The sequence below is a fragment of the Littorina saxatilis genome, linkage group LG14 (genome assembly GCF_037325665.1).
Source record: "Littorina saxatilis isolate snail1 linkage group LG14, US_GU_Lsax_2.0, whole genome shotgun sequence".
Taxonomy (NCBI): Eukaryota; Metazoa; Mollusca; class Gastropoda; order Littorinimorpha; family Littorinidae; genus Littorina; species Littorina saxatilis.
This window is the reverse complement of record NC_090258.1, coordinates 8,969,322-8,988,369: the sequence shown is the minus strand read 5'-3', so window position 1 is coordinate 8,988,369 and position 19,048 is coordinate 8,969,322. Positions and strand designations below refer to the sequence as shown.

Sequence of the window (19,048 nt, the reverse complement as noted above, 5' to 3'; positions counted from 1 at the left end):
GTCTAACTGCCGAACATCAGTCGCCAATCCGTGTCCTCTGTTTTTACTCCTAAATGTTCTTTGCTGAATTGAGATGCGTGTTCAAATGCAAGTCTTCCTCACTGGCCTTCTTGTAGATCCTTCTGACTCCCATAACCACCCTTACCCCCACCCCCTCCCTCCCGCCAACATCAGTCTCGTTCCAGTCTCAGTCGCAGCTAAACACCCGCTTTAATCCCCACTTGTACCCCATTTTTTTAACCTACCCCCACTTGCCTTGCTTCCCCCCTATCGACCCCCGGTCTCTTTTTTTATTAAACAATATTTTATTAATGAAATGCAGGGTGGCATTTATAAAAGGGTGCGCCTTGAATCCGTGGTTGAGATATGTGCGCGATATAAATTGCATAAAATAAAATAAATAAATATGCGATATAAACATTTGTCTCTTCATCTCTGGTAACTTCGGTTCCAGTCGTAACTAAAGACAGGGATTTTAACTCCACTTGAACATCGTTTGTTCTAACCGACCCTACCCTCTACCCGACCACCTCACCCCATTTTGTACAGGCGATTAATACAAGACCGGTCTTTTGCTGCGAATGAAACTGTACCTAGTTGTAGAGGGCGAGGGAGGGGGGGTAGAGGGTGGAGGGGGGGATGAGGGGTAGAAGGGTCGCCCTATCCCCCATCCCCATCCCTGCCCCCACCCCCACCTCCACCACCACCACTATCACTCCCATCTAGCCACAGTATTGTATGCCCACGTGTACCCCTTCTTGTAAAGGTGTTGTTTGTCCCACTCCCACCCTTCCCTCTACCCCCCCCCCCCCCTCCTACCTAATCTAGTTACAGTTCCAGCCGCAGTATTGTATCCAAACTTGTACCCCTTCTTGTAAGGGTGTTGTTTATCACACCCGAAGGCGGGCGCTGCCACGCTTCTAAGCCTTTGATCTTGCCGCCGATGTGACATTGATGAGGCAAAAGGCGACAGGTAACAGGCGCGCAGCGGCGACCACAGACTGAAGCGGGTATGGGATGGACAAAGCGGGTACCCGGCTCCCTACCCCGTGGTCTACCCGGTTTTTGTCGGGTGGGAAACCCCCTCGTGCCTAATGGCCCGGTCAGCAGAACACCTCTCTCCACTTCTAAACAACAAAGCGATTTGTTTTGTCGGTGTTGTTTTGTTCTGCGTTCATTTCATCTCTCTTGCAAACACTTTTCTTAATTCGGTTGGTAAAAACGTCTGCAGTCAAGCCCCTATTTTTTTTCACCGAGGCGAAACCATGATTGTTGTGTGTGACATGGCAGTGTTAATCTAAGTAACATTTTTGTTAAGTCAACGTGAAAATTAAGCTAGGTATATTTCACAAGTATTTGTCTATTCCTCCCTATTACTGAAACTGTCTTTTTTTCAAAGCTATACATTTTAATTTTGTTTTCTGTCGCTGCAGTTTTGAATGTCGATTAATGACAATATGACCTTCGACATCATTCCCACATCAATTGTTTTGTTTTGTTTGTTTTGTTTTTTGTTTTTTTGTGTGTGTTTGTTTGTTTGTTTGTGTTTTGTATTTGTTTACCTTGTTTTCTTTATAGATTGTGCCGTGCATTAATATGGCTGCCCTCGACCTCCGGTTTCCGTCTTTAAGCTTTTCTCTATTTGTCACAAGCTTGCTTCTTCTATTTCTCTCTTTTTTTTCAATCCTCCGCCGTATCGCGCCTAACAGTTGACTCAATGTTTGGCAGTCTTTAGCGAGAGTTGGGCTTTTATTTTGCTTTTCATTTTGAATCTCACTTGCTACAAACGCAGCAGCCAAGTTTCCCTCAAAAAGCGACAGAGATTTCGTCCACTGGTGCGCCAACTCGCCGTTCCAACTTTTGGCTGTCGCCGTCTCGCTGAGAGGATATAAAGGAGCGGCGAGAGGGGCATTGTGGGTAGATTCGACCCCCCATTGAGAGTTGTCGCCCCTGGCTAATCCGCTAGAAGGAGCTTGGGTCACGGATGGCGTATCACAGAGACGGGGAACGTGGGGTGCTGGGAAGGGGAGAAAAGATCCCGTAGAGTTCTGAGACTGGGTACAAGAGGCAACAAGATAATAGAGAAAGGTAGAGAAAGGTAAAACTGCCTTAATGAAGTTGTGGGGCTTCAAGGAAGCGCTGAGATTTATCTGCATGTTTTTGTATGGTTGAGTGTGTGCTTTTTTCTTCCCATATTCTCCACCCACGTTCTTCTGTTTCTTTCTCACTAGCTTTCCTCAAGCGTAACCGAAAACAAAAATGTCTTTCTTGCTTTTTTTTCTGCAATGTCAGTATTTGTTTGAAATGCAAAATGTTCAAACTGTTCTGCACCCAAAGAGACCCTTTTTAACCCGGAACCCGGAAAAATCAGCAAGTGCTTTATCACAACATAACTTTTTCGCCAACCACAATCTGTTTGGTTGCTCAGTGAACTATCATGAGTACTCGAACAAAAATAAGCGATACAAATACAGCAAAAAATCAAATTTGAATTGATGACAAAGTTTGCTAAGGTGAGAGTTGCCGTGACGTTTTGAAGATTAAATACTATATAGAAATTTCCAAAATCGTGTATTTTCAAAAATGCGTAATTTGGTGTCATCCATATTAACTCACGGCCGTTTTTCTCTTTTCATTTACTCCGACTGCTCATTGAAAAAAAGGGGGAAAAAGCAGAAAAAATATCAGCAAACCATAAAGTCAAATGAAGTGAAGTCATTCTGTAGTTCACATTCATTTCGCCCCATTTCCCTTTAGCCCCAAGATTTCGGGCATTCCGCCCAACTATGTTTTTTCTCCGTCGCTTCAAAGTTTTTACCCCTTTGCCCCACAGTTTTTACCCCTTCGCCCCAAGCCATTTCGGGAAGATATGGCATGGGACGAAAGGGAAATGGGGCGAAAGGGAAAAGGGGCGAACGGGGTGGCTACCCTTCGTTTTCATTCATGTACCTCTTCTTCTTCTTCTTCTTCTTCTTCTTCTTCTTCTTCTTCTTCTTCTTCTTCTTCTTCTTCTTCTTCTTCTTCTTCTTCTTCTTCTTCTTCTTCTTCTTCTTCTTCTTCTTCTTCTTCTTCTTCTTCTTCTTCATGGGCTGCAACTCCCACGTGTACTCGTGTTGTTGCACGGGTGGGTTTTTACGTGTATGACCGTTTTTTCCCCACCATTTAGGCAGCCATGCGCCGCTTTCGGGGGAAGCTTGCTGGGTATTTTCGTGTTTCTTTAACCCACCGAACTCTGACATGTACCAACACAAGGGTTGGTGGATAAACCATTGACTTGACTTGACTTGGCTGCCCTTCTCTTATAGACAAGCAAGAAGCCATTTGTTTCACAATCTAATTACTCCATGGACACAGGTCACCATAAAGACGGCACCACAAATCTTTGAGAAGACAGCCCAGGTGAATGAAGACATTACTGTTTCTTTCAAATAAGCACGCACACGGTATAGACCCCTGCTTAGTGCCGTTAGAGAAACGGAATAGCGTGTACAAAGAAAACCCACACAACAACATGATGCTGCATGCAAGCTCTGAACAGAAACTAATTAGACTAAAGGAAAAGAAAGAAAGGGAAGAATTAAAAGAGAGAAGAACAGAAAAAGGGAAAAAGAGAGAAAGAAAGAAAGAATAGAAAGAAAGGAAAGAAATGTTATTGGAAAAAAGAAGAAAGTAAGAAAGAAAGAAGGTTGGAACTGACAATGCAACAATAATAAATTCTATGTTCGATACACTTTGATGCTTGGGTCAATAAGTTGTTGATACTAAGTAACTGATTATAAGTTTTTGTTTTTTTTAATAGTAATTAAATAAAAGTACTACAGCCACGCAAAACATGCAGATGACAGCGTTTTCAGTCGATGTCGGTCTTGCAGTAATAATATGTGTACACGTTAAAGAAAGAAACCGAGACAGCGACGGAGATATAGACAGAGGACACCCGAGGGTCAAAAATGTCCACGTCATCCATACCACCTGTGGCATTAAACGAGATAGCGCGTGGAAGTACGTGATGTTTAATGAACTTCTCTGGTGGTCTGCCGTATGTGTCAAGTCTTAACGAACACAAAAGAAATCTATTTTATGCTTCATGGGCGCTACGGGGCATATGTATATGTCCTCCAAGCTTTATAGCAACTTCGGCGGTGCTGTCATCGAAAAAGACTGTCGATGGACCATAATCCGGTTCAATCTTTGTTTTTATTGCTACGCCTTGAAAGGGTGGTATGTAGGAATATCTTTAAGAGCAAAAAGGGGTGGGGGTGGGGGGTACAGAGTGGATTAATTTTTGGCAGGGGACATCTTCAAATTTCATGCAGGGCACACATGTCTCCCAAGCACTCAGTGATGGTGATGTCATCAAACAAGACATTTGATGGTCCGACTAACTTTTTTTGTTTTTGATGTTGCCCGTTGAAATCATTGAATGCAAAGTATTTTATGAATGAGTAGGCATTTGCCGTGGATTTTGTTTTGGCAGAAAACATCTTCAAACTCCGTACAGGTCATCAGTCATTCAAACAACAGAAACAGTAATATGGTGGTGTTATAAAACAAAAGACTTTCAATGGTCCGTAATCCGTTTTAATGGGTATTTTTTGTTTAGTTGCTTTGCCTTGAACGCAAGATGTGTGGGAACATTTATGAAGCCGGAGGTATACGGCGTGAATTTATTTTTGGCACAGATCATCTTCAAATTCCCCCTATAAAATGTTTGATAGATGCAACGATAACACAAAACACTTGAAGATACAATACAAACAAGGTCAAGAAAGTTATGAAGGAGTTTGGTTCCGAAAAGAAGTGTAGAAAGTGTTGTCTATTTATTAGTTTTTTTCTGAATTAACCAGCAAGTTGATACACTCAAATATATATGTCACCATTTAACAAATCAGGAATGCACTGATCTGTCTCAATAATATTTTTGTTTTGTTCTCGGTATTACACACAAAGATATCGAATTTTGCATTTTTCATTAAAACATTGACAGTTATGATGAGCATACGGAGTTAGCTTCTTCGTGTGTGCAGGTAGTAATAAATTGATTTCTATCAACACGTATACACAATGGAAAAATGAAAAAGGATGGTGGATACAGTTTTTGACCACAAGCAGCAAAAAAACAAGTGTTAAAAATAATTATACACAATTATGTTTTGAATACACATTTTTTTCTGTCTCTCTCTTTCTCTCTCTCAATATCTCTCACAAACACACACACACACACACACACACACACACACACACACACACACATACACACACACACACATGTACACACACACAGGCGCGCGCGCACACACACACACACAAACACACACACACACACACACACACACACACACACACATGTACACACACACAGGCGCGCGCGCACACACACACACACAACCACACAAACACACACGTACACACACACACACACACACACACACACACACATACACACACACACACACAACCACACACACACACACACACATTCTCTCCCTCTTCAGTTTCATCTTATACAGTATACCCCATCTTCCATTTCCTAAGCACAATAGAAGTCAAAGATCAAAAGTCAACCTGCGCGTGCTTGACGTAACACTGTATTCCTACGCACGTCCCTGAACCATCATTCACTCCATGTACAACCCCCATTGTAAGAGAGCAAAGCGATAAACATTCGCACTGACACACTCAATCAAACAATGAGGGACCCTCCTCCCCCCCCTCCCCCTCCCCCTCCCCCACCTTCACCCCCCCCCCCCCTCTCCCGCCCCTTTCCGCCCCCTGCTCCTCCTTCTAGGATCTGATTCCATCCGGAAAACCGCTTGGTCGGATTGGGACTATTTTATCTTGCAGTCTGATCCTTTTTGCGGTGTGACAAGTCCGCTTTGCCATGACGTAATTAATCTGTTTTGAGAGAAGCGATGACGAGCTATCACTGATTCTGAAAATTTGAGACAATGACGTGGGAAAAATTGGACTGGATAAAAACAAAATGAACAGGAAGTAGAGAAAGAGCATGCAATGCATGAAATGATGATTTTCTAAAAAAAAGAATATTACTTTGAAATAATATCAATTCATTTCGCTATTTAAGGAGAAAAATGGTGTGCTTTGAAGTTGACAAAAAACAACACTTTGACGGTAAAATCAACAATAAACATGCAATCAAAGCCTGCAGGTTTTTTGAGAGGTTGCTGCGGCAAGTGTGGGGTTTTGTCCAATGAAAACATTTTACTCAAAAGTTTAACTTACTAAATGAATGTAAACTTCTTTTTTTTTTAAATAGTGATCGTTATTGTAATTCTTTTTTAACTAAATGTTTGCATAAACAGTCACAAACAGACATCAGTTGGAAAAGAACGACAACTTTGATGAATGAATAAGCTAATAAATAAATTAATAAATAAATAAATAGATAAATAAATAAACAGATAGATAAATGAAAGACAGAATGAATTAATGACAGAATGAATTAATGACAGAATGAATTAATGACTGAATGAATTAATGACTGAATGAATGAATGAATGAATGAATGAATGAATGAATGAACGAACGAACGAGCGAACGAAAGAACAAACAATAAATATAAAGTTAAAAAACAAACGAATTCTGTAGTCGCCAATACAAGGACAGCACATACAATAGTAAACCAAATGTTCGCTTATAGAAGCTTCTTCCGGACCAACAAACAAATAAACTTAAAGGGAAGCAAAAGCAAAAGCAGCATGGAACGAAAAAGGTATGAAACGAAGATGGAGGGGAAACAAAAAAGGGAAGGAACTCTAGTAAAAGAAAGAAAGAAGTGGTTACAGGGTAGGGCAAACACACACACACACACACACTGACTGGATTACACATTCATGAGGGTAAATCAAAAATTAAAAATTCAAAGAAGAGAAAGAAGGAAAAATAAATAGATAAATAAACGATTGAGAGGAGTGAAGTTGGATCGAGAGAAAGAGACGAAAGAAGTAAAAATAAAAATAAAGATACAGATAAATAAAGATCCTAATCACGGTACAGTTCTTATTTCTCCACTGGATAAATCAGTCACAAACGCATCACTCTAAACGGACAAGCAGACGCCTACAAAAGATTTCATTTCACCAGCATACCGCAAAGCCGGAACCAGTATGGCAGACGGAAAATGGTGTCACGTCATGTGACCGCCCACCGCGCAAGGGCTCATGGGATCGAATTGTGGCACAACGGATACATTACTACGGCTTTCGTGGATTCCAATCTATTCTCTTGTCTGCAGGACCTCCCAGTCAATGTCAAGCGAAGGAATCGTCAAAAGAAGGAGTGTACGAGTGTGTGTGTGTTTTTTCGTTTGTTTAGTTTGTCTTGTTTTTGTGGGTTTTTTTTTCTTCTGGGATAGTCTTCATAAGCTCAGAGCAAAACATCAAAATTAGTACACTTTGCTTGATCTTTTTCTAATGAATCTGTTCCACCTTCAAAAAACGATGTGCGGGTTACTCTTGTAGACTTCAAAGACTAACATTCGTGTAATTTGTTAGGCTCCTTTTGATGTTTGAAGATCTCACTCTCTCTCTCTCTCTCTCTCTCTCTCTCTCTCTCTCTCTCTCTCTCTCTCTCTCTCTCTCTCTCTCTAAAACCCTTTGTAGACAAGGAGGGACTGAAAATGTTTTACGTGGCACACTGTCTATCATATATTAATTATGCCTCCACTGTATGGTGCGGTGCCAGTGAAAATATAATGAAAAAACTAAACTCCTTGCACAGAAGAGGTGCTAAGCTTATTGTAACCAATCCTTATCTGTCCACGTCAGAAAAGTTGAAGGTAGCCAATATTCTTCCACTTCAACAGCAGTTTGATTACAACATCTTAATTCTAATGTACAAGGCGCTCAATGAGCTGGCCCCACCATACCTAAATGCATTCTTGACTAAAGCTTCCGAGCGCTATGTGTCAAACAAATCTATATATATATTACCAAGGACTCGCATAGATCTATACAAAACTAGCTTTGCTTTTGTGGGACCTTCACTGTGGAACTCTCTTCCTTCGAATGTACAAACGTGCCGTTCATTGAACGCATTCAAAACCTCCCTCAGGAAACACATACTGAGGTCTTCATAAGTTACGCTGCCGGTATTGTAGCTAGCTTTGTTAATTATAATTATTTTATTACTCTGAAATATTGACTGCTGCATGCCTACATAATGCTAAATCTACCTGTCTTGGTAGGCTCACTGTGTGCTTGTTGAATGGCACTTAGTTGTGTGTATATTATTATTAGTATTATATGTGTTCCTCCTTGTGCGTCTGCGTGTGAGTGCGCAAATGTGATTGCGTAATTAATGTTCCATTCTGTAATTGCTTTATTGATGTTCCATTCATGTATTTTCTACTACTTTTCTCATTTATTATCACTGTATGCTTGATGTTTCTATGATTCTAGTCGGGCGCACGCGTGAATATGTGTTTGTGTGAATGTAAAGGGCACATTGTAAGATTAAGCCTATGGCCTAAAATGTCTACCCTTTATGTGAATAAAATGTTCTAAGTCTAAGTCTAAGTCTCTCTCTCTCTCTCTCTCTCTCTCTCTCTCTCTCTCTCTCTCTCTCTCTCTCTCTCTCTCTCTGTGCCTGTCCATCTGTGTATTTGCATGGTTTGTCTGTCCGTCCGTCCGTCAGCATTTCTGTTTGTCCACCCTTCCCTCTGCCTGCCTGTCTGCCTGTATGTGTGTGTCTATATATATATACGCAATTCATTTGGCAAAGAACACAGGCATCGTTTACCTTTTTGAGTTCTTTCACGCACGTCACACTGTAAGTGCTTTCCAGATACTTCTGTCTTCAGCCACCCCCCCCCCCCCCCACACACACACACACACACACACCACACCCCCAAAAACCCACCCCCACCAACCACCCCCCCCCCCCTTCCCTCTTTTCTTCCCGGTGCCGCCTCGGGTGTTCCAAATCCGTTCAAATGACGACATTAAAGTGTCGGCATTTTAGGTATGTCATCAAATATGCATGCTGTTCGCTTACTTCACAAGCTATTATCTCAAATTATATATACCTCAAAAAGGCTGCAGGTCAAAACAGAAGCAACTTTTATACTAATACCTTTCGCAGTTGTTTCCAATCGTATAATATGTAATTATCCCAGAAAAAAAAGTTGTACTTTTATATCTGGAAAAATAACACGAAGGATGTCCTATTTTCCTCTTGAAAAACAAATAATACATAAAACTAATTCGCTTGTGTCTTCCCTACAAGCGCCTGAACATTTGTTTAAGATACGTTTTGTGTAATTAGTGTTTGTCGAAGACCGCTGGGTTGATATATTTGTGAACGTAACGTTTTGTTTTGTCAATAATTAAACGTTCCAACAACATACCTTTCTTGGTTTTTTTTTATTCTGAATTTTGGAACGGTGGCAGTCTCGTTGTTTTTGGATTACTACATAAAACGTTTTCAGCTCTAACCTATTAGAATAGTTAGAGACCATGCACAGAGACAGAATGGTTCTTTATGATGAGACATCCCCTTGTGACAAAAATCAAAGATGTTGGTATAACATTTGTAGTGTGTTCTTGGTTGTCTTCACGGTTTGCAAAGAAAGGGCTCAAGTGTCTTTCACAAACGCATATTAAATCGTAACGATTTCAAGATAAGTTTTTGTAACTAATTGTTTGTCTGTGCACTTAAAAGACCGTTGGGTTAATATAGTTGTGACTGTATCGTATTTCTGTCAATAACAAACGTTCCAACAACTTACCTTTCTTGGGTTTTGATTCTGAATTTTGGAACGTTGGCAATATTTTTGTTTTTGGATTTTAGTGCACTTTGTCAGCCTTTGTTTTGGATTCTTATCTTTCCAGCTACTTCTATTGAAAATGTGTAATGTGTGTAACTATTTACACGAGAAGTGTTTTATTTCTTGTCTTTTTGTCTTGAAAGGAAATGACACAAATCTTTCACATTCGCAATTTAAAACCAAAATATATATAGTACATTTTGTCAGTGTTCTGCTCTGGAATTTTTTCTCTTTCCAGCTTTTTCTCTTGAAAATGTGTCATGTTTGTAACTAATAACAACAAGATGAGAAGAAGAGGGAAGGGAAGTAGGGTGGACCAAGGACGGGGAGAGTACTCCCATATTGACCCCACAACAACCACAAAAGAAACGAAGAAAACAACAAAACACCACATCAATCCACACTCATCACTGACAATTAAACAAATGAGAGAAGCCTGACTCAGGGCAGACGAAAAAAAAAAGAAAAAAAATCGACATGCAACATCAAGAACAATAACGATAATAAGCAGTTAAACCGTTGATCCCCCATCTTCGTGTTGCTGCCATTATCAAAATGGCCGACTGATACGCATCAAAGGCGGAAGTGAGACGAACTAAGATATCACGTGACAGGATCCTGTGGTGAGCTTTGCACGGAATGCAATCGCGGATGTAAGAGTTGATCCCGAGTTAAGCTTGTTCCCGTGAAGCTCTGTATTACACGATACCCAGGCCTCACGCAGCGGGATGAGGCACGATGATCTCGCTGTCAGTGTAATTTGGCTGCGATCAACTGCGCGTTTCCGTCTATCCACGTTGTTTCAATGGCCCATAGCTGCAAACCCCGGAACGTGCTACAGACATGTTCCTAGCATATATCCACGTTATGTTCCAAAAAGACGCTAGTTCTGGGAACAGAAAAAACCAAGTTAGCATAGCATACAGACATGCCCACATCTGGAGACAGCACGCCAGCACTCCTGGTCAGAAGACACCAGCCTTGGTATCAAGCTCTGTGGACCCGCTGCCGAACTGCAGAAGACTGCGGACGTCATGGCAGCCACCGACTTGAAGATATGACGGCCATGAATATCGAACGCTCAGTTGGTAGAGCACTGGACTTGTGATCGAAAGGTCGCAGGTTCGAATTCGGGCCGGGACGGACACGGGTCAACTTTATGTGCAGACCCAGAGACGGAAGCCATGTCCCACCCCCGTGTCATCACAATGGCACGTAAAAGACCTTGGTCATTCTGCCATAAGTGCAGGTGGCTGAATACACCTAAACACGCAGAGACCTGGGTAGCGCGACTCCGTTGCTGCTAGCTTTCCACTGGGAGGAAGCGACCCGAATTTCCCAGCGATGGGACAATAAAGTAATGAAAAAATGGAAAAGAAGTTTCAATGGGTGGGGGTTTATGTGTTTCCAAGTTGTTGGACCGATAAGGACAGCTATATGCCTTTCTCGGATTCGTCTAGTAAAAAGTCTGTAAGAACAGCCTTCCGAAATTTATAAATGCAAAGATCTAAGAAGCAAGGGCACGTAAGCGCTCTAAAATTAATATATAATTGTACAGCAAGAAGTGAGAGCAATGCTGAACCAATCTCCTCGCACCAACAATCATTAAAATGAACAAGCGACTTTCTTTCTTTTTTATCACGACTTGTAGTATGTTCTGTCTATACCCACATTGTTCCAATGGGTGGGGTTTTTTTTCTGTGTGTCAACGTTTTTGGACCGATTAGGACAGCCGTGCTTTTCTCTGATCCGTCTAGTAAAAAGTCCGTAAGAACACCGTGCACTTCTGACATTTACAAAGGCAAATATCTGAGAAACAAGGGCACGTACGCGCTCTAAATATAGACATGTGCAACAAGAGTAAGTGAGAGCTATGCTGAACCAAGCTCTTGGCACCAACGCTAAATCATTAATATATAAGCTTGTTTGCTTTAGTTTGTGTCTTCGTGTTTAACTGCCAATTGTAACATGTCGTGTAGTATCAAAATGCAATTTTTTTTTTATCACGACATGTAGTATGTTCTGCTGAACATTCCCCTGTATCACTGTTACCAAAAGGACCGATACGCCCAACATCAAAAGCGTCAATCATACAACTGTTGTAACCTGATTACGTCCCATTCATTAGCCTTGCACAAGGGTGACCCCAAAATATTAATGACACTTTCTATACAATACCAATAACTCCAAAATGTGTAAAGCAAATTACTTCCTATTTGGTGTACAGTGACCTCAGATATGGGACACTACTTTCACAAAGTTTCATGTATTTTAGTCAAGTGGTTTAATTTTCAAGCTTTTTCCTAAACAAAAATCTAATTCGGAGATTGCCTAAACAGTATAGGTGGTTTGACTGTGGGCTGTAGTCACACTCATACAACTTGAACCCTCCAGACTCCCTGTATTTGCGTTTTGAATTCATAGATTGTCTGAATTGTTTTGTATACAAGGATGCTCAGAAAAAACAAGAGATACAAATCGGGATGGCTAAAATCGGGTTACTATTGTGGCTACCATGCACTCAGTCCCAACAAACCTCGTTTTTAAATTTAGTCAAGTTATGATTTTTTAGTCAACCCTCGGATTTGGAATACATTTTCGAAAGAGCATACAAGTCAGACCATTCAACACACAAATTCAAAGCTTTGTGAAATGATCGTCTCATATCTTTAACCAATGTAGGCTACACCAAATATGAGGTAATTTGCTGTACTAATTTAGGTGTAATTAGCATTTTAGTGTGTGGCTTTTTTGTTTTTAGGTCATCCAGTGCCATGATATTGATTGTTTTTATGCTTGACACACGGCCTGGTACAAAAACACGTGTGAGCATTCCTGCTTCACTAACGAAGCAATTAAGTAAAATCTCTCTCTCTCTCTTTCTCTCTCTCTCTCTCTCTCTCTCTCTCTCGCGCTCTCTCTCTTTCTCTCTCTCTCTTTCTCTGTCTCTCTCTCTCACTCTCTTTCTCTCTCTCTCTCACTCTCTCTCTCTCTCTCTCGCTCTCTCTCTCTGTCTTCGTCTCCCTGTCTCTGTGTCTCCTCTCGGACAATCTCTCCCTCTCCCTCTCTCTGTCTCTGTCAATATGTTGTTAATCTTTCTCTCTTTCTTTATTTTTCTTTGTCTGTCTCAGTCTCTCTGTCTCAGTCTATGTCAAAGAAACTCTCTCTCTCTCTCTCTCTCTCTCTCTCTCTCTCTCTCTCTCTCTCTCTCTCTCTCTCTCTCTCTCTCTCAAAAACATGTTTGCATTGCTTATTCTGTTACCCTCGATAAATACAGTTCAATTCAATTCAATTCAATTCAATTCATTTCAATTCAATTCTCTATCTCTCTCTCTCTGTCTCTCTCTCTGTCACTCTCTCTCTCTCTCTGTCTCTCTCTCTCTCTCTCTCTCTCTCTCTCTCTCTCTCTCTCTCTCTCTCTCTCTCTCTCTCTCTCTCTCTCTCTCTCTCTCTGTCTGTCACTCTCTCCTTCTCTCTTTTCTTCACGAAAACACCAGAACACAAGACCTCACTTTTCCTGTAGTTAACTTCAACTTAGATTCCCCGTGTTTACAAGGCAAACAGGGGTAGCTCTCGCCGGACCATTACAATAATATACACAGGTATTTGAGAGACATAAAATCCTGATCCACGCTACTGCCACAATGACTATAGGACAGCTCAGAGCTCGCTCCAGATCAGGTTAAAGACGTCCCGCTGTTGAAACGGCTATTGTGGTAATCCGCTGATGCGAAACTAAACAGTCCTAACATTTCACTTGACTGGTGCGAAACTCAACACGTTTAGCTGTGGATCCCCGCTGGCTTTGTGTGTGTCACCTAGCTGGGCGTCACACCATCTCAGGTGACAGTTTACCGAGTACAGAATTATTGGTGAGAAAATAAGTTACGGTTATAGTTAATCGAATGGTAGGTTGGTTTTTGGGGTGACGGTTGGTTGGTTGGCTGGCGGGTTTGTTCGATCACTGGCTTTGTGTGTGACACCTACACTCTAAATTAAAGTGTTCTACTCTAAATGTTGCTAGTTAAGAACACACAGAAACGTTTTTTTGTGTTCTATATTAGAACGGATTTGTACAAAAATATACGTTTTTGTACACATACAGAACACACAAAAGTGTTCAAAAAGTGTCCAGAAAAGTGTTCAGACTGAACACTCCAAAAGCGTAAACCGTTGTTACGACTTTAGAACACTAAAATGCATAGTACATGATTGTGTGCAGCTGTACACTTTGGGAACACTTTAAGAACATTTTGTGTGTGTTAGATAATGAAGCGCTGAAGAACAATTCATGATGAATTCATCATAGTTTATTCAAAAACTAAAATGTATTGTGAAAGCTTGTGGACAAGTCATCAACACAGAACACTACACTTCTGACATAGAAAAATATATAGTGTAAAAATGAGTAGATTTCATGAAACTGAACTTTTTTTTAAAAGAGCAAAAAAATAATGCGAAATAATACTATCCCTCCAATAAACAAAACAATGCCATAAACCCTACACCGTGCAGCCCCATCCAAAAAAAGTGAAAAAAAGAAAGAAAGAACAGAAATACACAAGAAACATCCTGAATTTACATTTTGTTACTATTGCTCAATAGCTGACTCCACGGATACTAGGCCAGTCAACACAATTAAAAATAGTGAGTACTCTTGATGACATTACCAATATACAAGACATCTTCTCCAGCAAAATGTTTTGAAAAGGCTTGTAAATCATGTCAAATGACATTTGAGAATACCTCAACGTTTTTATTCTACCAACAGCCGACCGGCCGAGCGCTGCTCATTATAAAAATAACCTCTGATTGAGAAACTTCATCTTGAGCACCCTCTCCATGCGAGCATCTGGTATGTCCTGTTGAAACAAAACAAAATAAGAGATAACACAAAAGTGACAGTTTCACTGAAGGAAGTTTTAAAACTGTGTTGTTTTCGTTCGCGTGAGTGTGCCATAAAATAGGTAAGGTCTACACACTTTCTGAAAAATGTTCGTTCGCGTGTTGGTTATAATGTATCTCGTAAATAAATATACAAAATAGTAAGATCATTTTCACCCTGTACACCCAACTCCTCTCCCTGGTCATCGAACGCCACGGCTTGAACTACAACTCCTTTGCCGATGACACGCAGCTCCAGAACAGCGCCAAGCCGGAGGACGTTGACCATCTCCTGGGATCCATCTCCACTTGTTTCCGAGCACTGACATCAAGAACTGGATGACTGAGAACAAGTTGAAGCTGAACAGTGAGAAGACGGAGGCCCTTCTCGTTGGAACACGACAGAAGATTGCTTCCCTCACTGTGACCGACCTCCAGCTGGATGACGCGACTGTTCCATTCTCCCCTGCTGTCAAGAGCCTTGGCGTCTTTCTTGACTCCACTCTCTCCATGCAGACACACATCTCCTTCATCATCAAGACCTGCTTTTTCCACCTACGACGCATCGCCTCCATCCGTCGCTACCTCATCCACGACGCCTGTGTCAAGCTGGTTGTCTCCCGCATCTTCTGTCGTCTGGACTACTGCAACTCCCTTCTGGCTGGCCTCCCCGCCTCAACCATTCATGGCCTACAACGAGTCCAGAACGCTGCTGCCAGGCTGACGTAACAGACGTTGAGGAAGACGAAGCGAGACCACATCACCCCCCTACTTCGCTCCTTGCACTGGCTCCCTGTCAACACCCGAATCTCCTACAAACTGTCCACTCTGGTCTACAAGTGTCTCAACGACTCTGCTCCCGAGTACCTTCAATCCTCCCTGGACCTGTACACCCAGCCCTCCGACCGTCCCCTTCGTTCTGCTGCTGACCCACTCCGCCTTCACATCCCTCGTTCGAAACTCGCATCTGCTGGTCATCGTGCATTTCCCTCCGCGGGCCCCTCCGCCTGGAACTCCCTGCCGCTTGAGCTTCGCCAGAGCCCCTCTCTTGACGCGTTCAAGAGTAGGTTGAAGATTCAGTTCTTCCCGTAGCTGGCTGCGACTTTCATGTTTGACGTGATGTGTTGTGCCCCAAAAGACATTCTTGTGCTGTGCTCTGTGAGAGGTGTTTTCTTTGTGTTTAATGTTATTTTGTTTGGACCTAGAAACAGTTGTTTGTTGTATGTTTATCAGGGTTTGCTAGTGTGTGATAGGGTTTGTGTCCGTCTGTAGATGTTAGTTTCTTTGTTAGTCCTGTGTTGACAACTCTTCGACAAGCGCTTAGAACTGTACCCACGGAATACGCGCTATATAAGCTTCATATTGATTGATTGATTGAAGATCATAAACTAAAAAATGTAGGAGCACCATGCTTGCCAAAATAACAAACAAAGGCAAGTCGTTTTCAGCACACTATCTTAAACTTCAAAATGTATGTTAAGAACATATCCATTCGAGCTGACACATGTATACGCAGCACTTTTATGAACACGAAACGATTTCTCGCGCGATACATTAAATGTGTACTGTTTTGTTATAGATTCAGATATGACATTTAGTCAATTGCAAGTTGTCTGAGCAAGACATTTGACACTGACAATTACCCAGGCACTATTGAATACTAATTAAGTGACACATTAGGACAAAATCGAACAAAATACTTACATCATGAACACGGAGTACACTTTGCCCTTCTGCACGCAAGTTTTCCCTCCCCCTCCATATGACGCAGGGCCTTCAGGAACACGTCATTATTCTGTATAGAAAATTATATAGTTATAGATTATGTACATGTTCATTGTATAAACACACACACACACACACACACACACACACACACAAACACACACACACAAACACACACACACACACACACACACACACACACACACACACACAATCTTCGTCGAAGCAGCCTCCAAAATGATATGAGAACTTAGATTATTGTTTACATGTAACTGGAGTGCTTTGATTTGTGACTGACTGTTTTTTTAATTTGTATTTTTTATATAATTTGTAAAAGGTTGCATATCTGTTAAACACACACACACACACACACACACACACACACACACACACACAAACACGCACAAACACCGGCACACGCACACACACACACACACACACACACACACACACACACACACACACACACACACACACACACACACATATAATATATATAATATATATATATTTGCAATCCATATCTTTTTTCTTCTCGTTCGCTACACAGAATTCAAATGACAATCTTAAAGATACTGTGAATGTTCCTTTCCTAAAACGAAAGGTATTTTTATATATCAAACTATCATCAACCTCGTGTATTTGGACATTTGAACTCATATAACTAGGTTAACCAGAATAACAAAGCAGCCGAGCACTTACCAGTGATAACATTGGTCTATAGCGGATGTCTTGCACTTGAATTGTCGGTGCATCCGATAAAACTGATGTCAATGTCACGGGCCTTTGATATGGTAATCTATTGATAGATATGCAAAAAATGCAATCGATTAATATATCATCAGAGAGCATGATCAAATATTAAAAATCATAATCATAAACATTCACATCGGTGTCCAAAGTGTCTTACAGAGCAATCTAACGAGCACTGGCATACTTGTAAGCCTTGTGAAAGAAGTATAGAACAAGTCTTTTAGGTCCGACACAAACAATCTACACTAACCGACAAAAATGATTTAAACAAAACACAAAGGAAACAAGCAAACATGTATCTGTTGGAAGCCACGAGAAAAAGAGGTCGTGAGCGTTGCATATCTTCAAAACTCACTGAAGTCAATCGTTCAGAAGAAATTTACATAACTCCTATTTATTCTCTGGAAAACTAGTTTATTAACATTCCCCGTCTTGAGGAATAAACACAGAGAAAGCTGAATAATGAAACAATCACACATCGGATTTTCCTATAGCTTGAACCAGCTAAAACGTGTATTCCTAATAACAATGTACATGCAGCGAGTTACACGCAAATATATAGTATTGAATGTATTATTTACCTTGGAACTTCAGTGATGAGAATCTGTGGCGGAAATTCTTCGGAACTGTCAGTTGTCTGAGTTGAACTGAAAGCAGGGCTTGTGCACTCGGTGCGCGTAAAGTGAAGTTCCAGTGCTCGCTGCCTACTTTCTTGTACACAGCCGTTCAAATTACTATCACCTCCAGCCAGTGGCTTTGTAATAGCCGGCCCTGGCAGGCCTGGGACCTGACCGCCCTCCACACAAATTCAACTTTGCGCCGGATGTAATGACCTATATATCACATTTTGTAGATTATTACCAACTTGGTCAGACAATCTTCGTCGAAGCAGCCTCCGAAATGATATGAGAACTTAGATTATTTTTTACATAAAAATGGAGTGCTTTGATTTGATACTGACTGTTTTTTTAATTTGTATTTTTTATATAATTTGTAAAAGGTTGCATATATGTTAAACACACACACACACACACACACACACACACACACACACACACACACACACATACGCACCCGGGCACACGCACACACACACACGTACGCACCCAGGCACACACACACACACACGCACAGACACACACACACACACACACACACACACACACACACAAACACACACACAAACACACATACTTTACCCAAATCCTCATAAGAGAAACCTGATGAACACAAATGCGTTTAAAAGCGTCAGGCTTATTGGAACACATTCACAACATTATGTGTTATAAAGTGTCCTTAAGCGTAGACAAATGTTTCTAAAGTGTTCAGGGCGACACTTTCTTACCGAACTACAAATCGTGTGTACAATTTAAGAACACTTTTGATCATTTTACGAACACTTCATAACGATTTGTGTACACTTCTGAACATTTTTGGACATTTTTAAACGCTATATGAACACTAAATTACGTGTAAAATGTCCTTTGTACTGGAAACTTGCATTCTCCCAGTAAGGTCATATATTGTACTACGTTGCAAGCCCCTGGAGCAATTTTTTGATTAGTGCTTTTGTGAACAAGAAACAATTAACAAGTGGCTCTATCCCATCTCCCCCTCCCCCCTTTCCCCCTTTCCCTCGTCGCGATATAACCTTGAACGGTTGAAAACGACGTTAAACACCAAATAAAGAAAGAAAGAAAGTGTAAAATGTTCAAAATAACTTAGAGTGTATAGCTGGACGTCACACAATCGCAGATGAAAGCTTACTGAGTACTGAGTTATTGGAGAGAACATAAGTTACGTTAGTTCATCGACTGGTTGGTTGGTTGGTTGGTTGGTTGGTTGGTTGGTTGGTTGGTTGGTTGGTTGGTTGGTTGGTTGGTTGGTTGGTTGGTTGGT

At 41.2% G+C, this 19,048-nt stretch overlaps 1 long non-coding RNA gene across 1 annotated transcript; it reads right to left on the bottom strand.

The window, feature by feature from the left end:
- Nucleotides 1-14,326: 14,326 nt before the first annotated feature.
- On the bottom strand, nucleotides 14,327-17,188 carry LOC138946647 (uncharacterized). The gene is made up of 3 exons (XR_011449389.1): nucleotides 17,099-17,188; nucleotides 16,376-16,466; nucleotides 14,327-14,649 (listed from the first exon to the last, which is right to left on the bottom strand). It is a non-coding gene; the product is annotated as an uncharacterized lncRNA (long non-coding RNA).
- Nucleotides 17,189-19,048: the final 1,860 nt, after the last annotated feature.